Below are 17,658 nucleotides of genomic sequence, written 5' to 3' on the forward strand. Positions count from 1 at the left end.
AGAGTAACAATGCAAACGCACTCACTCAGAGAAAGTTTGTATTGTTACCGTAATATTTAGTTATTTTATTAGGTATTGAATTTGATCTGATTCGTTTAAAAAACCTGGGAATACCGCAAGCAGCGATGATGTTGGTGACTTCTAAAAATATATTGCATAATGGAGGGAGAAAAGAAAAAAAGGAGATAAAATCACCTACTCAAACCATACTTTTTTCAATTAAAAGTGAACAACACACTTTAAACTCACACTAATTATTTCTGAAAAGATCACGTCTGATTACTAAAACAGCCCATGCCCATTCAGTGTCCTGCTGGGACGTTGATTCTGTGAGAACTGTAGAACTCATCTGACTACTGTGGTATTACAGGCTCTTAGATACCTCCTTCATTCTTTCTACCTTATATTCTCTTTGCCTTTCTTCCATTTCTCTCTCTCTCGCTCTCGCTCTCTCTCTGAGACAGAAAGAGAGAAGCAGAAAGTGCCCCAGGCCACAGTCACACTAACTCAAGGGTCCAGGAGCAGGAGGAAGACATCTTAGAGGACATGCTGACTTTGCACATTCTGTCCGCTGTGTCTGTGTGTGTGTGTGTGTGTTAGTCAGAGAAAGTCAGTGAGAGAGTGACGGAGAGATTAAGAGAGAGAAAGCACAGAATATTGATATCTGAAACTGAAGAATAAAAGTATAGAAGTGCAGTTCCTCTGTTGACGGGTGCAGTGTAAGAAGGGCTTCGGTTTCTCACTAGAGCTAAAAGGAGCTGCATTCTGCTGTTCACAGTGGACATTCAGTGCCTACAGGCTGATGTGTGTTGTGCATTGAATAGGATTTCTGACAACTTACTGTGACTCATTTCCCCATAAAGGGAAGAGGGGGGGGGGGGGTTGTGGAAGAATACTGGGAGAAAAAGTGATGAAGAAAGAAAAATGAAAGAATGAAAAAAAAAGATGTAATTTGTGTGAAGCTTTGGTGAAGAGGGGGAAAGAGAGAGAGTGTGGAAGAAAACCGGGAGAAAAAGTGATACAGAAAGAAATAAAAATGAAAGAATGAAAAAAAATTAAGAGAAAAAAGATGCCATTTGTGTGAAGCATTAGACACAGCTGGCCATCCACTTACCAAGATAGTCTCTCTCTCTCTCTCTCTCTCTCTCTCTCTCTCTCCCTCTCTCTCTCACACACACACACACACACACACACTTGTATAGAGGCAGGGTCAGTGGATGTATTTCTGCTTGTATACTTTACACACGCTGTATAATGAATGGTGTTGCATTGTGGAGAACGTACAGTGGATGTGATAGTGTACAGATTGTGTGCTGCTCAGAGGAACAGATGATCAGGAGTTCTGTGAACACACCTTCCTAATCAGGAAAACTCCAGCATGTACTGAGCATGCTCTCAGAGGAGAGACACAATGTAAAGAGACAGAGAGAAGTAGAGATGTGCTACTCGCATGTGTGTGTTTCTAAGTTCTTACTCGTTTCCTTACTGAGGATTTCTTAACATTTAAAGGCAATGTGCAATATTTTTTTTAGAACTAGAATAGAATAACCACATCAGTAAAACAACACTGTGCTGTATTAAAGGCGTCAAATCTCTACAAGAAATATATTTTTCTTACAAATAATGCTCATGAAAATCTGCATTTTTACTTTGAATATTCATCTTAGGCACAATGAATAATGTACTGATAATTCTTGTTTTATTTCATTGACCAAATTTTAAATTCCCCAGCAAAAATCCCATAAACACACCATGCCACAGTCTGTAAACAACTCGTCCTGTCGAGTCCTTTCTACTACTTTTAACCTCTTTTGGCAAGATTTATTGTTGACTTTAAGTTTGTATTTAATAGTCGTCTGATTTGATCAAAACAATTGACACAAACAAAACAAACAAAAAAAAAAAACCCAAAAATATTGTATCATTAATTTTAAAAAAAAGACAATACCAGGAACCAATGATATTTATAATCACATTTCTCTAACCCTTAGACATGGCAGCATATCTGACAAATAATAAACATGACAAGTATAACACAAGCAATATTGACAGAGTATCATCTGAGGTGTGTGTCTGTGTGTGTGTGGTATTGTACAGCAAGGTCATTCAGCCATGAGGCAGCACTATCACACCTCTGAGGAAACATGTCTCTCTTTACAGGGTCTAACATATATCACACACACTGTGTGTCTCTCTGTGCTGCTATTGTTTGTTAGTGTATTTAGAGGATCACATCTGAGCATGCAGTAGTGTTCCCTGGAGAATGACTATTCTAGTCCGTGCTGTACCAATATAGAATAGATCGGCTTCTCTGGAGTCTCTTTTAAACACTCCTCCCTCTCAAATACCCACAAAGAGACACACACACATTTGGATCAGGTTGCGCCACATTACCTGAGAAATAATGCCTCACTCTGACAGAGTAGACTGTGTAATTATACAGCTGTCGAGAGACAGGGTGGGGAGAGGGAGAGGGGGAGAGAGAGAGAGAGAGAGAGAGAGAGAGAGAGAGAGAGAGAGAGAGAGAGAGAGAGAGAGAGAGAGAGAGAGAGAGAGAGGAAAGCATGACAATACAAGTGACAGTTCAGATGAAGACTCTAAAAGAAGACACTAAACCCATCAGAATAGGAGACAGGGACAGGAACGGAATGAAGAGCAGAAAAGGCCGGGTCAGGACATGTTTATCAAACGACAAATGAAAGATGTTGATTCAGGAAGCGCTGATCCCGTTCATGCCAGGAAAGCAGCGCACAATGTAAATGCAAGCTTTGGCTTTATTAAAAAAAATAATAATAATAATAAAAATGAATAAAATAAAAAATAAATTAACTCTAAGTGCTCTTTTACAGCCAATCAAATACCTTCAAAATGGACCAGGCCGACACCTGATATTATGAAGAGGCCGTCATACCGTACTACACTCTCAACAATGTCATTCAAATCCATGTAACTGGCAAAGTGGAGCGCAGTGGAGTGATTGTGACTTCAGTTTGAGTAACTCACTGATTATCATCAGCTAACAGCAACAACATAAAAACAAAAACATCAATATGATTATCAATCAATCAATCAATCAATCAATCAAAATCACAGCGCTTTTTACAACTGATGTAATCACAAAGCATCTTTACAGTTCACAGTTAATACAGTTAATACACGCTGTCTGTTTCTCGGAGTCAAGAGATTCACAAGCAAAGTGTGAGTCGAGTGTGATGTCAGAATTACACTGACAAACTGGCAAACAATTTGTAGCACATGCAGAGAATGTAGAACATTTTTATGCATCCTGTCAAAACCGACTAAATGTCATACCTCCAGCTCCTTTTTGTTCAAATATAATTGCATGCATTCTCCTGAGATTTGGGATATACAGTGTGTAGCCTGTACCTTGCTGGCCCTGACTATACTGTGATAGAAAAAACACAAGACATTCTGTGAAAAAATGATGGAAAGTGTGAGATGCTCTACTTTTACAAAATTGTTTTGTATTAGAAATTAAAATACATGTAGTAAAGACCTGACCAGACCATTAGATAAAAAAATATGCTATAATACTACTATATTGGAGATACTATTTGGATTTGATTGCGACCCTGAACTGAATAACCGGTTACAGACAATGAATGAATGAATGAATATTTGAATTTGATCTGACAACAGCAACAGCTATAAAGCCTTATTCCTATAGTATTTTAGAATATTCGGTCAGCAAAATAAAACATTCTCTCTCTCTCTCTCTCTCTGTTTTATTTTGCAGTTTACTCAATACTGACAGTGCTGTATTGAGAACTGTTTTGACCCAGTAGTACTGACTCAGTGACCCATATCTCAAGTTCTAGATTATCGACCTACAGGATTAACAAAGAACCAGGACACCCTCTGACATGTTACACAACAGTACAGGGATTAGCAGGTGTGCACAGAGACACATTGCTGCAAACATGATGTGACATTTTCACATGCTTCCTTCACAGTGGCTCATTGCAGCATTTACCAGTGTTTGGCCTCTCTCTCACTGCCCCACTTTCTATTCCAAACAAATGTACTCACAATTATACCTATGAAACAAATCCATGGCCACATCCTGCTACCCATCATGTCTCTCTCCCTCAGCGTGTGAGCCTGAGGCCAACATTAACTGTGGCAAATTGGCCAGTCATGATTAGTATTCGCCCTCTATGCAGGGATGCTAAGCTTGAGGGGGGAGATTTGTGCTCAGAAAGCTGTCTGGGAATGAGCAGAATGCCTTGCTCATTGATGTTTTTTGTAGGGCCCAGCTGTTGGACCAATAAAATCCAATAAATCATTTTCATATATTACTTTTATATATAATGCAATGCATATTACAACAAACACATCTTTAATTAGGAAAACTAAAAAAGCATGACTGAAGATATTATTGGATGCTGCCAACGCTACAAAACACCAGCTTGTCAAACTGAACTCAACTTCTGCCAAAGAAACTTACCTCCCCACCCCTGATAAAGCTTGGTTTGTGTGGTGTATTTTGGTGAGGTCTTGTGATGTAGATTCAATTTCCAGCACTGTTAGCCTGCATATAACAAAATTCACATCGACTTCAGGATGACTTCAGCCGCTTGCACTAAATTGAAATATTCATTCATTCATTATCTGTAACTGCTTATCCAGTTCAGGGTCGCGGTGGGTCCAGAGCCTACCTGGAATCATTGGGCGCAAGGCGGGAATACACCCTGGAGGGGGCGCCAGTCCTTCACAGGGCAACACACACTCACACCTACGGACACTTTTGAGTCGCCAATCCACCTACCAACGTGTGTTTATGGACTGTGGGAGGAAACCGGAGCACCCGGAGGAAACCCATGCGGACAGAGGGAGAACACACCAACTCCTCACAGACAGTCACCCGGAGCGGGAATCCAACCCACAACCTCCAGGTCCCTGGAGCTGTGTGACTTCGACACTACCTGCTGCGCCACCGTGCAATCATTAATATATCATTAGAGGGCAGAGTTATTTTTTAAGCCAGTTTGGATATTTGCAAAACACTGTCACAGTCTCTTCACCTCTGCCCCTCAATCTGCTCCTTTAAATCTCAACCTAAAACTTATCCTTTTTTCACAATCTTTTCATTTGTCTCCCCCTTTAATTAATTTCAGTCATTCATTCATTATCTGTAACCGCTTATCCAGTTATGGTTGCGGTGGGTCTGGAGCCCAACCGGAATTACTGGGGCAAGGCAGGGACACACCCTGGAGGGGGCATCTTTCCTTCACAGGATGACACACACACACATTCACTCACACCTACGGACACTTTTTTTGAGTCACCAATGAACCTACCAACATGATTTTTTGGACCATGGGAGGAAACGGAGAACCCGGAGGAAACCCACACGGACACTGAGAGAACACACCAAACAGTAATCGGAGCGGGACTTGAACCCACAACTTCCAGGTCCCTGGATCTGTGTGACTGCGACACTACCTGCTGCGCCACTGTGCCTCCCATTAATTCATTCATTTATTTTTACTTTGAATTGTAACGCAACTTTATTGAGATAGGACAGAATTAGGTCAAATCTGCTGCTTGTACTTGTTATTATTTATTATTATTATTTGTTACTAACTTCAGTTCTTTGTCAGCAGAAAGTCACCTTCCACAGTGATCTTTCTTCAAAGTTGGGAACAGGTTAAAATGACTCTGGGCTAGATTTGGGCTGAGGGTGGATAACGTCTTGGAATCAACACAAGACAAAAGTCTTACACAGTGCAATGCTCATGTTTTCTAATTTCGGTTTAGTTTTTGTAGCGATTGCAACAAAATGAGCTGACATTTTCTTTATATGTCTTCAGAAAATGTCAGAAAGTGTCCTAGTGTCATTATAAACCTACCTGCAGGATTAGTAGATTATTAGCAGAGAAATTACTAAATGCCTTTCGTAGCTCTCACATCATGCAAATGAAATATAATCGTGTCAGGCAGGGAACCTTTCTCCATCACTTTTCCTTTCCTTCCAGTAAGAACTCATTCAAAATCTTTCCTAAATGTAAGCTAATTTGTCATAAAAAGTTTGCTAATGCAAATGTTCCACTGTATTAATCCAAGAATCAAGATTATTCATTCATAACTATAATTATTATGTGAACGTTACTCTTGCCAAGTGTGTGATCAGGAAAAGCCTCAATGAAGGTCTGCTGTTATTTCTAAATACTCGATACACGAACAGCTCTATGGGTCAAAAGGGAAATATGAAATATTGATACTAAACTAGCTGCCAAGAAGCACTTCCGTGCAGGTGTGCAGCTACAGGATCAGGCTGTGTGTATTCTGGCAAGCACTTTCAGTAATTTAATCAAGGAAGGCCCAGATCATTGGCCATTGCCAAACAAATGTGCAAAAATGGGCCCCACTACACTTGCCTTCTCTAAAGAGCACACGGTCAATTCAACAATGTGTGTTGAGTCTCTGTTGCCAGAGACCAACACTTCCATTTATAGAAACACACACGCGCTCACGCGTGTCTAATCTAGTTCCATTTCTCTACTTATTCATCCATCCATACCGGCTGCTTTAGAGCAATGAGAAGGAAAGCCAATGTATACTGATTAAAGACAGATGGACAAATGTTAAGGAAAGACATACACTAAACTGACCACAAGAGAAACAGGGAATAAAATGAAAGCTTGTGGAATCTGTTCCCACATGTGAGATCCACTAATTGCATTTGTGTAACTAATTTATTTTGGCTGTATTTTTAGCACATCCTTTTATAGAAGTGTTTTATGGAAGCGTCTTCATAGTAGGAGACTAATGGGAGCTGGGTAAGGAATATTACCACAACTGTGGGTAAATATGTCTATGATTTCTTTGAATTTATACAAACACACAGGGGCAACTATCGCTATTATTCTATTATTTTACATTATTTATCATTTAATTATTTTGTATTATAACCTTGCTTCTCTAAAAAACTGTGGTAATGTGTGCAATTGGGTCAGTGGGTTCAAGAAATCTCAACATCAGAGCACACTAACTGTAGTCATGGATGCTTTCAGACAGGCAGGATAAGTCTGGGCATGTCCTTCAGCAGAGACTGTTATCAAACTTGGTCCTGACCCTTTACTGGGGACTCATTTAATACTAACACATTTAGTCCAATCAAACACATTAGCGGGAGCAGTTGTGGCATACTGTGGTTGCCACTATACACTGCAGGAAAACTGATCTCTAGGACAAATTTAGAGGCCACTGCTCTAGGGTAATGAACTCTTGAAAAAAATGTACATTAAATTCTACCAAGACTTTAGGATTTTTGATCATTTTTAGACTAATGAGCTTTAACAGACTAAACAGGATTGAAATTTCTAAGGTTTTGGTTCTATATTAGTTAATATTTAAATGGATAATTTGAAAATGGAAGAGAATCATCATAAAGACCACTTCCAATGTTCCAGCACACATATTAACACTTGATAATGATTGTGATGGAAATAAACACATTTATTCCATAAGAATACACTGAACAAGTGTTAATTAACGGTAACACCTGCCTTACGCCAAAATATTATTAAGGACGGCTGGAACAATGTATAGTGTTATATGTGTTTAATGTATATTATGTATTTATATTAAAACTATTATATAAAAATGCATATTTATATATAAAAAAATTACAATATGTTAACACAAACTTGACTGTCAAGGCTGGTACAGGGAGTCTAACTGTGCGTGCCCACTGAAAGCGATAAAATCGTTCAGCGTTGCCTGTGCAATAGGCGATGTGTCGCTGGTGGGCGTGTCCAGCAACTCACGAGCAAGCAGAACCCCCAAAGTAGGATTCCCAGTAAACATTTAGCTGTTGATTCAACGTTGAAATAACGTAATGACTGCCGTCTAATCAACGTTCTCTTAAGGTTGAAAATGAAAGTTGAAAAGACGTCCAAACACAGACACTGAAAAGACGACTCTTGGACGTATTTTGGACGTCCATTTACGTTATTAATTGGTCCCGAAATAAATTACTTGTATAAAACGCATTTTGGACGTCCATTGACGTTTAAAATATGTCCTTGACGGACAGACTACTTTTAGACCTATTTTGAACGTCCAGGGACGTTCCTTGTTTACTAGGTTTATTTATTCACAAAATGATCACAACTTTGACTAGACATTTTATTTTTTGTCAGAACCTAATTTTATAAAAAAAAAAAAAAAAAAAAAAAAAAAAAACTGAAATTACAAACCAGCTATGTTTATTTTGTTTATGTAACAATAACTGAACATTATTTTTGATGTCAACTGTAATTTGGTCATAATGTAGTTTCATCCAAGAATTTGCTCTACTTAAACATTCAAAGCAAATATTATTTACACTTTCAGCTGTAATAAACAACAAAACATACTGTGTATTTTAACTTTAAACTAGCCTTGACGCAGTAAGTGTTCTCCTTCATTTTGAGAAAGGAAAATGTCTTTAGTAGGAACCAAAGTAAGACCTGCTTTCTGATTGGTAGTCGCCGCTGTGAGTCACTGCTCATTTGCATAGAGTTGAGCGGAGCTGAACTTTATCGCGTCGCAGAATTCGCCCACTTTGCGTCGCTCACAGTCGCATCGCTCAACGTCGCCCAGTGTCGCTGACTCTCATTGAAAATTAATGAGTTCCAGTCGCCGTGTAGCTGTCGGTGTGCAAGCACAGTAATGGTGTGGACATGCTTTCCCGTGTGACTTTATCTGACGGTTTTTAAGGTACAACCGAATTCCACAATATAACAGAACATTCTGGAAAAATACATGTCTATGATCTAAAACTCAAAGGAGTTTCAGGTCTTGCAACACAACACAGGAGTAAATCAACTGAAGGTAGACAAGAGTATGCAGAACAAATTCTGTATTTTACAGTGGTGAGGTCTCCTTCTCAGTTTAAGTAAAATGACGAGGATTGGCTTAAATCAAGCCATTCAAGCAAGACATCCCTAGAATATTCTTCAACTGTGAAAGTTTTGTGCTGGAGATGTGATCATAAGACCTCCTTACAGCTGTGCAGGTCTAAAAGTATTTTCTTAAAGAGTGACTATACTGATACATTTTTTTGCACAGCAGAATTGTATTGCTTTGTAACAATTAAAATAAAGCAATTTAAATTTAAAAATATATTTCCAAAGCCATTCATTCACTTTTTTAAATTTCTGTAAAAGGGCTGCATGCTGCCTGGAATCAATGGAAGCAAATCAGGAATACAGGAATCAAATGCCTGCTGACACAGGTAGGACACCAAATTCCTTATAGTCAGTCACCCAAGGTGGGGTGTGAGAACCCAGGACCCCAAGATCCTGACGCTGTGTGGCTGCCACTGTACCGGCAGTGCCATAAGTTCGCTCTATACCGAACTGTCAAATTAAAAATGTGTTCACACCCCATGATGATGAAATCCTCAAGCCATGCCTGAAGCCGGAGAACAGCATCCACTAACACTTTCTTGCTGCATTACACTGCAGCAGAGCCTGAACCCCACCCCACCCTGACCCATCTCCTGCACTGCCCTTCTCACTTCAGTGCATTTTTTCAAATTTCAACCGGCTTCAGAGTTAACTGAAGCTAGGGAATTTGGCCACTCTAAGATTATTGTCAATAAAAGAGGTTTCATTAAGATACTAAATAAAATAGTTAATATATTTTTGTCAGCCAATAACCAACTGTTTAAATGAATTATTCATGCAGAAACCCACATTCTGAATTCCACAAAATTCTGTATACTGAAATATTAATGAAAATAAAACGCCAAATGAAGGATGCATCCACAGATAGCAACTTAAACCTTTCATAAATCACTTTCAGAAAGTCAGATTTATAAGTCCTACCTCCTTGAATGTGCTGAATAATGGTTAGACTTAGGTGTCCATGCCAGAGGGAAACCCTCAGGCTCTTTGATGCTTTCAGGGAAATCCGAATGATTTCTGTGAAATAAAAACAAATGCATCTTGTTATTTTTCATTGCTTTTTATTTAATATAATGATTATACATCTGATATTTAATTATTGTTAATATTGTACTACTATAATGGATTAATTAGTATATGGGGTGACACTGTTTCCAGTGGTAGACTTGAAAAAGATACCAAAGCCTGAAACTTCTTCAAGTAAAGCACAAGGCAAGTGAAACTAAAAAGAAAAAACTGTTTTTATCCCCAAACCTGGAATGTGTTTATTAATGCTTCTAACAGACATTGTTACATTATATATCCATTTTATACATAGTGCTCTCCAAAGTAAATTAAATTTTTCACAATAACAACGCTTCATTCACAAAATGAGTTAAAGTTTTGTACAGAACATGTGTAGTGCTTTGAGGAGGGATAATTAAAAGCATTATAAAATTTCAAAGGACAGTAAAGAAAACTCAATTAAAATATAAACTAGAAGGAAATCTAGTTTAGAAGGCAGCTGGACCTAGTCAAGTCTTTCCAACAACACTAAAGCTCTGCGCAGATTCACTATTATGTATTCTAAATTATATTTTTTAATGAGTCTCTTAAAATATGTGATGGCAATGCATGGTTTAAATATGCTACTATGAACTGTACTCATCACTCTCAGGTGGGGACAGATATGTAACAGTTTGTATATCGGGTTAACAGCTTGACTGATGGTGATGTATCACTCTTATTTCCAACACTTTAATTGCAACACTTGGAGGCACTTGGTACTTGTGCACAAATGATTACAAGTTTTTAGATTATCCTTCTGCATTCTTTACAACATCACCTTTAAAGCTTTAAGACAAGTTTAAGGGGCACAGTGTTCACTAGTCTCTGTGTAATTGGATTCTCAATTTTCCCTCAAATCGAATGCAGGATGTAAAATAAACACCTCATTTTCTGCTATTCATATTCTCAGTAAGGGTGCACCGCGGGGTTGCTTTTTTTTTTTCTTCCTGAACAAGTTAAAACTAAAAAAGTGGTAGCTGATTTCAGGAAAAACCTGAAAGCACCACCTCCTCTTGTAATGAATGGTCAGGAGGTAGAGAGGGTCGACTCTTTTAAGTTTCTGGGGACAACGATCAGTGGGTCACCCTTGTGGGAGGAAAATGCTGCTTTATTTTGCTCTGAAAAGCTCCTCAGAGGCTCCTCTTTGCAAGGCAGCTGAAGGAATTTGGAGTTTAAAGAGATTATATTTATAAACATAGCAAGTAGCAAAGTAAGGACATTTGTGTTTGGTGGATTATTTCTTTGTTGTGACAATGCTTCTTGGCAATAAACCTTATACCATTGGAAAGCCTGTTAATTTCTCTTTTAAATGGTGCCACATTTGTAAGGAACATGCATTTGTGGGATGAGCAGTAAAGCTGAGTATGTGGGTTGCGCCCATGAAAAATTTGCCAAACCCTCTCTGCCAATGCCAAACAGCTTATTCTGCCATTGCCTGGTTTGGTGTTGGTGGACTGGATGATAGACATTTGAAGAAACAAACAAACAGGAGCCTCAGTAGCGCGTGGAAGAACCATACACAGCCACAACAGCCTGGCACCTCCTCCTCACGCTGGTCACCAGCCTGGTCACACAATGTTGTGGAATGGCATCCCATTCTTCAACCAGCATTTGTCACAAGTCTGCTGACATGGTTTTGTTGGTCACTCTGGCACGAACAGCACGCCCAAGCTGATCCCACAAGTGTTCAATGAGGTTGAGGCGGGTGTTGTTATTTTGGAGGATAGAGTTCGGTCCCACACTGTGGAGATATGAGATTGCCACTGGTTGCAGAATTTCATCTCGATATTTAACTGCATTGAGATTGCCTCCAATGCCCCCCCACCATCACACAAAATAAGCTGTTTGGCATTGGCAGAGAAGATTTGCCAATTTTTTATGGGTGCAACCCACATACTCAGCTCTACTGCACATCCCACAAATGCATGTTCCTTACAAATGTGACACCTTTTAAAAGGGAAATTAACAGGCTTTCCAATGGTGTAAAATTTATTTATTGCCAAGAAGCTTTGTTACAACAAAGAAATAATGTACCAAACACAAATTTCCTTACTTTTTGTGTTATGTTTATATATACGGAGCTGTCATGGAAAATACACAGACTTTTTCAATACGTGTGGTACAGTGATTGCCACAGCTTATGACAGATCGGCTAGAGAAAGTTATTGGCTGTGAACGTCCATCTCTTTCCTCTGTATACGTCAGAATAATGGAAAAGGAGGCATCAGAATTCACACAGATTACTCATACCCAGCACATTATTTGCTCAAACTATTTCTACTACCAAACTATTATTTGGCAGCAGCTGATCTGTACTTCACCATTAGCAAAATTCCTCAAAATGCCCCTAGCGCTGCTGACCAAAATATGCTAACAGTTAGGCAGTAGTGACCCTTTCCTCTCTGCACACAAACACACACACACACACACAAACACACACACACACACACACACACACATTCATGAGTTCTCCATAATTAAACACAGCCTACGCTGGCCAGAAGCACACACGACCCTCTCTAAACTCTCCAACTCTCCCTCTCTCCCTGTTTTCAGAGCAGTTAGCGGTAGCCGCAGCAGACGTAGCAAATTACAGGCACTTAACTGTTGCTCCCTGCTACTTCATTAGCCTAAAGTGGAGAGCCTTTATCACCACCGGAATCTATTAAAGCAATTATGCTATCAGCAGGAGAGAGCATGTCTGTGTGCATGTGTGAGTGATTGAGATAGGGAAAGGGAGAGAGAGCGAGAAATAAAGACAGTGAGAAAGAGAGAGAGAGAGAGAGAGAGAGAGAGAGAAACAGAATACAAGTGTAGAGCTGTTCACACTGAGAGGAAACTACTATCAAATACCCATACATACATATCCATGACCTTCCTTTCTTTAATCATTCTTTCACTTGCTTTTTCTGTCCTTCCCAGTTGGTCTTACAGTGTTTTTCTAATCTTTCTATATTTTTACTTAATTGGTTATCTCTTTTTTATTTTGCCTCCCCCTCTTTCTCTCCCTTTATCCCTGTCACAGTCTCTTGCACTCTCTCCCTCACTCTCTCTGTAGTGCTGTATGTCAGTATGAGGCCATTAGAGTGGAACAGCAGTGGCTGAACTGCATAAATAAATACCCAGCACTTAATTAGCCCAGCACTGACAAGTCCTGACACTGCCAACTCTCTCTCTCTCTCTCTCTCTGTCCCTCACACACACACACACACACACACACACACGCGCACAGGGCACTGGCCATATGGTCTAAGACCCTAGCATCACCTCACAGCACACTTTCTGCCAAATACCCCATCATCTGGGCACAGCTGGCCCAAAATCTACACATTTATGCAGACATACACACACACTAATGGATACTACCACAACAAGGGCAAAAATGCACAATCAGTATTTGGCAATTTCTCTATCCTCTTTGAAATTTCTCTCTCTCTCTCTCTCTCTCTCTCTCACACACACACACACACACACACACACACACACAAACTTACTCAGCAGTACATGTGCCACTGCTAAACGGTGCAGGTGGAGCTTGGTACTGTTTCTGATGAATATGCTGCTGTTGTACATGGCTGGCTGCAAAGCTTATATATTATTTTGCCTGAAACTGGATCACCTGCTAGACAACAGAACCAATGCCCTCTTTTAACAGCACATATGTAGGACCCACGAGAGCAACGACACACACACACACACACACACACACACACAGCGCAGAATGCAGTTTAGAGATTTCAGACAACGTCTGGACAGCATTACAGGACTCATCAGCCAGCATTCCATAAATACATGTCCCACATATCCTGGCCTTCAGCAGAGAGGACAACCTATGCTCTACCTCGGTCAAAAAATGAGCTACATTGTTGCTAGAGCCATGTGTACTTACTTTAATGTTTAAGTCTATTGTCCTGAAGAGACAGTCCTTATAAGGCACTAAAGTCCACCCAGCAGCAGTCCTGGCACTTACTTTCAGTCATATACCAGGTTTCAATCCACCTGAATGAGTAGAGACTTATATCCCCATGAAATTAAACAAGTACATTTTTTTAATTGTTCTATTCAGTGCAATGTGCATATTTCTATATAAGATTTGTGAAACCAGCCACTGCTTTTTTTCCCACACAGCCTCTGTACAGTTAAACACACTCAGAGAAGAGCACTACATGCCCAGATATGTTATGTTAGTTCACAGGTTTCCCACATATACAGCCATCACAGAGACTGATCCACTACTTTAAACAGCCCTTGTGTTTAAAAAATGATAAAGATACAAAAACTATACAATGAAAAAACAAAGCCACAAACATGTAAACCACGTGGCAGTTCTCACATTAGGAGACAATTATACCAGTGTGCTGTTCAAAAGCATGTTTCTCAACATGTTAAACTGTGCTAAAGATATACTGCTATATGTCTGTGATATTCTTTCAAACCTAACTGTACCTTTTACTTTGTTATCTACTTCTTTTCCTTCCTGCAATGTTCAATACTGAAATACAGCTAACTCCCTTATGTCCTTTACTCAAAATATGCAATGCACTGTTGGCAGGAAAAAAAAATCATTTAGACTTTAACAATGTCCCACCATTGCCCCACCTAGATTTAGTAGCACATGCACATAAAAAAAGTAATACTCTTGAGTAATAGCTAATCTTGGCATGTACCACTAAAGAACAGCCCTTACATATTTCTTTTTTGTGGAATAATACCCAAGGGTATGCCGTGGAGAACGAAACAGCTACTCCTACACTAAAATTAGTACCATGAGTCAATATTAGTGTCCCGTTCCACCACATCCTCACTGCACTCCACTGTCAATACCACTACATGAAGTTCTTGCAGACGCAGTACATTTATATTTTTATGTTTCCCATTTTCTGAAGGAATTTCAGTAAACATGCATAAAGTAAGCAGAGAAAACTTACTATAATACTCTACAAAAGACGCAACACAAATATATACATAAATTATCATACACTTAAGTGAAAGCAAGGTCAAATCTTAAGACTGCACTGATCTGAGAAAAATGGAATGACTGAGGAAGCCAATAACACATTCATTTCCCCACTGGTCACTGATAAATAAATAAATAAATAAATAAATAAAGTGTCCAGCAAACATGATGTAGGTTTTAAAAAGTGTCCAATCAATTTAGCTACACACTGGCTATTCTAATTACAGTAGAACAGAACAGTACTGAAACAGAGAAACTGTGTACATCCAATGCTTATAGTATGTGAACTGAAAATTGTCATGCAGTGTTCTACTACTTTTGTATACAATAACATCGTAAAGCTTAAAAAAACAAGCAGTGAATGACTGAAATGAGACACTGAAAATAATGAACAATATGTGACACCAGTTTCTGGGATTTTTCCACAGTGTCTTGCTGAGGGACCAGCGGAATATCTGGGACTTGGAGCTTTGGCAAAGAAGCACTTTCTGGAGTGGCACATAGCCTAATATTGACAAAGCCTGCTGTCTCCGCCCACTAGCACATTCACCAAGGGCAAGGTGGAAAAAATCAATTAGACTTACTCACAATGGCCACCTTTCTCAGACTCTCTCTCTCTCTGCTTCTCTCTATTTTCCAGTCTCCCTCAACCCTTGCTCTTCAGTGTGATCAGTGTAGGGAAGAATGGGATAGGCATGGCGTCTGTTGGGTGACTGGTGTACCTGATGGCCATCTGGCAAGTCTGACTGCTACGTCAGATTGAATAGAAAGTGTCCACTCCAAATAATGGTGGGTTTATTGTCTGATGGGACAGGCTTCAGAATCTTGGGGTCATAGTTTTAGAAAATGGATTCACAAAGGGCTAGAGAGATGAAGTCCAGCAATTTGTACTAATACATCTTACAATCTATTCTAGTATATGTAAATATTGATGCATTTTATACAAATACAGCCTCTAAGTGGCTGTGCTCATTTTGGATTTCATCATTTACACACGACTATTTCTGTCTATAATTAGTATAAAAACTAATTAAAATATAGATTGTCGTAAATATCATCCTCAGGTCTGCACATATCCCCTATTCAAAGTAGCCTGCATGACACTCACCACTTTCAGAACCATTATTTACCACTCATTCCCATAAAATGAACCAGATGACGACGCCCATCCCTTTACTTTAAAAGGTCAGGCAGTTTTGCTGTGGCAAACGTCTCCTTTTGATGGATGTGGAAAACAATAGCGGCAATACTGAAGAAACAATTGCTCAGTCGTGATTCATGTGCTGCCCACCCCTTGGGGCAGGGACACGCTGATCGAGCCAACTTCCTGTCATTCAGACACCTTCCTCTCTTTCCTCCATCCCTTGCTCTTTCCCCATTTCTCTCAAGGCTGAGGACATCAATTCCCATTGAACGATGCAGGGAGGTGAACAAAACAACTTTGAAACACACGCAAGGCCATGTTTGATTTGTGTAAGGAATACATTTTAGGTTCAGAATGGGTTCTACTTCAGTGTGCATGGGTATACAGTAAAACTCAGCTCTTTCCTTCTATCTAAAGGAAAATCCAAAGCCATAGCAGGTCCTAACTGCTTTTAACACTAAAAATTATCACCAGTATTTCACAGCCTTTTGCTAAAAACAGATTGTAGCACTTACATAGTGTCCAATTTGCATATTATACTTCCTGTTGGTGTTTTAATTACAAAATTGAATTTTTTTTTCTCATCATATGCAGGATAACACAGCATTATCTTCTGTTGGGTTAAATTATTTTATTGGACGATCCTGTTTAACTGAATATATTATAGCTAATAAGGACAGCATGTTTTGTAACATCTAACACAGGGGTGCACAACTCCAGTCCTGGAGAGCCGGTATCCAGCAAATTTTGGTTATACCTCTGCTCACACATACCTGAGTCAACTCATCTGTTAATTGCCAAAGTGGTGTGGTTTAAGGGGTGTGTTTTAGCAGAGCAATCACCAAAATTTGCTGGATACCAGCCCTCCAGGACTGGAGTTGTGCACCCCTGATCTAACGTATATCAGGACAAAACATACATCTCTGGCCTGCTTACATCAGTAATCTTTCCCTTGAAACTTCAAAAATAAAAAGTCCCCCCCCCCCTCAGTGCATATCAAACAGTTGTTCAGTTCTCATGTTTCCAGAAATTTTGCTAAAATTATAAAGTATTGAAAGATGTATTCATGCAGGCAGGTCATCTTTTGGCTTTTAAAATGCCATAAATTCTTACCTTTGTCAATGAGCTCTGGCTCAGCTTCAGTTAGTCCAAAACGCACTTGCTTGATTTCAATGGCAGCCAGGCAAATTTTGAATTGATTTTCAAGTTCTGATGCTTCAGGCTTTACATGGTGAGGCACATGAATGTATTTGCCGATTGTTAGTTCCCTATAGAAACGTCGGGTGATTGAGGACGTCTAACTTAACAGCTTCTGGCTGTTCCAAGAATAAAACTAAAGGACTTTGCAAACGCTGCCTGTGCCTCTAACCTTTAGAATACTCTCCCCCTTGATATAAGACTCTGCTTCCACAACCACTTTTAGGGAACAATTTAAAAGCCACTTTTATTCTATACTATTCATGAGCTGTCAGGCAGTCTTTTATGGTGCTTTTTAACAAGTATGTTTTGTTGTAATATTATTGTGAACCTCTCTAGCCTTGGCTTCAATATAAACCATATATAAAAATTGTTTACTTAATTACACAGAGTGT

General features: G+C 39.4%; 1 protein-coding gene and 1 long non-coding RNA gene across 7 annotated transcripts in view; one reads left to right on the plus strand and one right to left on the minus strand.

The window, feature by feature from the left end:
* The window catches only part of sulf2b (sulfatase 2b), a 166,234-nt gene that overhangs the window by 89,276 nt on the left and 59,300 nt on the right, over positions 1 to 17,658 (minus strand). For 5 of the 6 annotated variants that reach the window (XM_066670765.1, XM_066670764.1, XM_066670771.1 and 2 more), the window contains exon 4: positions 9,840 to 9,935. The gene's annotated coding sequence lies outside the window, so the exon portion shown is untranslated. Of the gene's footprint in view, positions 1 to 9,839; positions 9,936 to 12,457; positions 12,481 to 17,658 lie in introns of those variants that run through there. The other variant, XM_066670767.1, reaches the window with a different exon arrangement.
* LOC136696387 (uncharacterized) lies at positions 8,591 to 17,045 on the plus strand. The gene is made up of 3 exons (XR_010802612.1): positions 8,591 to 8,727; positions 9,177 to 9,244; positions 15,351 to 17,045. It is a non-coding gene; the product is annotated as an uncharacterized lncRNA (long non-coding RNA).

This window comes from Hoplias malabaricus, chromosome 5 (genome assembly GCF_029633855.1).
Source record: "Hoplias malabaricus isolate fHopMal1 chromosome 5, fHopMal1.hap1, whole genome shotgun sequence".
In the NCBI taxonomy this organism is placed as follows: Eukaryota; Metazoa; Chordata; class Actinopteri; order Characiformes; family Erythrinidae; genus Hoplias; species Hoplias malabaricus.